This window comes from Eptesicus fuscus, chromosome 9, assembly GCF_027574615.1.
Source record: "Eptesicus fuscus isolate TK198812 chromosome 9, DD_ASM_mEF_20220401, whole genome shotgun sequence".
Taxonomy (NCBI): domain Eukaryota; kingdom Metazoa; phylum Chordata; class Mammalia; order Chiroptera; family Vespertilionidae; genus Eptesicus; species Eptesicus fuscus.
This window is the reverse complement of record NC_072481.1, coordinates 92,124,442-92,127,205: the sequence shown is the minus strand read 5'-3', so window position 1 is coordinate 92,127,205 and position 2,764 is coordinate 92,124,442. Positions and strand designations below refer to the sequence as shown.

The 2,764-nt window shown below is 45.8% G+C and overlaps 1 pseudogene; it reads left to right on the top strand.

The window, feature by feature from the left end:
* The first annotated feature begins 281 nt into the window (after positions 1-281).
* Positions 282-1,832, top strand: LOC103302876 (T-complex protein 1 subunit gamma-like; annotated as a pseudogene).
* Positions 1,833-2,764: the final 932 nt, after the last annotated feature.

The following is a 2,764-nucleotide window of genomic DNA, read 5'->3' as shown; positions in this document are numbered from 1 at the left end:
TCCTAACTCATTTGAATATTTCTTATCTAAAACTAATATTTTATTTTAAATCTAGATTTGAATCTCAAGTCTGTTACTTGTACAAATTTGCATGCCTTATGTGACATCCCTAAATCTTAATATTGTGAGGGTAAGGAAAATAACTGCAAAATCATTTTGCATTATGTTGGCATACAGTAGGTCCTTTGTAAATGGTTGCTTTCATCTGCCCTACAAACTGCTATTAAACATGCCTGGAGGTTCCCTTTCCAGAAGCTGCTGCCTGCTGCCTCCGCTCTGGGTACCGGGCTCTGCATTGCGCCGCCATGATGGGCCACCATCCTGTGCTCATGCTCAGTCAGAACATACAGCATGAATCTGGAAGAAAAGTTCAATCTGGAAACATCAATGCCTCCAAGACTATTGCAGATATCATCCAAACATGTTTGGGACCCAAGTCTATGATGAAGATGTTTTTGGACTCAACAGGAGTCATTGTGATGACTTATGATGGCAATGCCATTCTTCGAGAGATCCAAGTTCAGCATCCAGCAGCCAAGTCCATGGTTGAAATTAGCCGGACAAGCTGAAGAGGTTGGAATGGGATCACATCAGTAATTATTCTTTCGGGGGAGATGCTCTCTGTGGCTGAGCACTTCCTAGAGCAGCAGATGTACCCAACGGTGGTTGGTGACCAGTGTTTATCGAAAGGCATTGGATGATATGATCAACAACCTAAAGAAAATCAGTACTCCTGTTCGCACCAATAACTGAGATAGGAGGCTGAACAGTATCAACAGCTCCATTACTACCAAAGCAATCAGTCGGTGGTCCCCTTTGGCTTGCAGCATTGCCCTGGATGCTGTCATAACTGTACAGTTTGAGGAGGATGGCCAGAAGGAGATTGATATCAAGAAATACGCAAAGGTGGGAAAGATACCTGGGGGTATTATTGAAGACTCGTGTGTTTTATGTGGAGTCGTGATTAACAAAGATGTTACCCTTTCACGAATACAGTGCTATATCAAGAACCCTCACATTGTGCTGCTGGATTCTTCTCTGGAATACAAGAAAGGAGAAAGCCTGACTGACATTGAGATCATATGAGAGGAAGGCTTCACCCAAATCCTCCAAATAGAAGAAGAATACATCCAGCAGTTCTGTGAGGACATTATCCATATGAAGCCCAATGTGGTCATCACTGAAAAGGGCATCTCAGATTTAGCTCAGCACTCCCTTACGCGGGCCAGTATCACAGCCACCCTCAGAGTCTGGAAGAAAGACAATAATCGCATCACTAGAGCCTGTGGGGCCTGGATAGTCAGTCGACCAGAGGAACTGAGAGAAGATGATGTTGGAACAGGAGCAGGCCTGTTGGAAATCAAGAAAATTGGAGATTAGTACTTTACATTTATCACAGAGTGTAAAGACCCCAAGGCCTGTACCATTCTCCTCTGGGAGATGGCTGAGGCCCATACCTTGACAGAAAAATCCAAGGCCATGACTGGTATGGACCAATGACCATACAGGGCTGTTGCCCAGGCCCTGGAGGTCACCCTCGTACCCTTATCCAGAACTGTGGAGCCAGCACCATTCATCTCCTTACCTCCCTTCGGGCCAAGCATACCCAGGAGAACTGTGAGACTTGGGGTGTAAATGGTGAAACAGGTACTTTGGTGGACATGAAAGAACTGGGCATCTGGGAGCCATTGGCTGTAAAACTGCAAACATATAAGAAAGCAATGGAGACAGCAGTTCTGCTGCTGCAGATTAAGGACATTGTCTCAGGCCACGAAAAGAAGGGTGATGACCACGGCCAGCAAGGCGGGGCTCCTGATGCTGGCCAGGAGTGAGTGGTGGGCAAGGTGACCTCAACACACAGAGCCAGCAGTCTCCCCCTTGCCTGAGCCAGATGTCCAGGGAACGGTGGATGTCTTTGGAAAGGATCAGGTTGAAGGGCAGCCCCAGTCCCTTTCTGTCTCAGCTCAGTTTGCAAAAGGCACTGACATGTAATTCTTCACTATCGTAAGCTTTCCATTTCGTTTGCTTCTGATATTAAATCTAAGTCATTTGAAAACAAACAAACAAAAAAACATGCCTGTCTCAGCTTTATGTGAAGTCTATAGAATTTTGAAATGAAATTATTACTAATTACCTAAGGCTGCTGTAGACTGGAGGGAAATTTTGTTTCATGCTTATCATCTTGTACAGTCAAAAAAGAAAACCTAAAATAGGTTTTTTGACTTCTGGTGCCACTTCCTTCTTGACCCCAGGATAGGAGACTGTGAGTGTGAGGCTGAAGTGGCACTGTTGTCATCGTGGCTGTGGCCGGCCCTGGAGCCCGCGGACAGTCCCTTCCCCGGCTGTGGGTGGCTGGCACTGATGTCATCCAAGAAGCTCACTTCCTTTATCCAGTTTTCCTTTTTACGTGTGTGCTGAATCACTTGAGGGGGAACATTTCTGCCAAAAACCCAGAGGAAGCAGCACCTATTTTTGCAAATGTGGTGTCTTAAGACCTGGAAATCGCCTTCCCACATTGTCTTCATTTTGAGGAAGTCGAGACCATCTGTCTCGTGATGTCTGCAACATCCAACATCAGCATTTATTGGACACCTACTGTGTACCAGGCTATGAGGACCCTTAGTGTCTAGGCAGGAATTACTTTAGCATCTAACTCACTCAGTGGAGGGCCCACACGGCGATTTGCAGGTGACTACAAGGGGCACTTTTCTAAGTCACCAGCAGTTTGGCATAAGGCATGACTCAACTGTCATTTGAAAGTTTC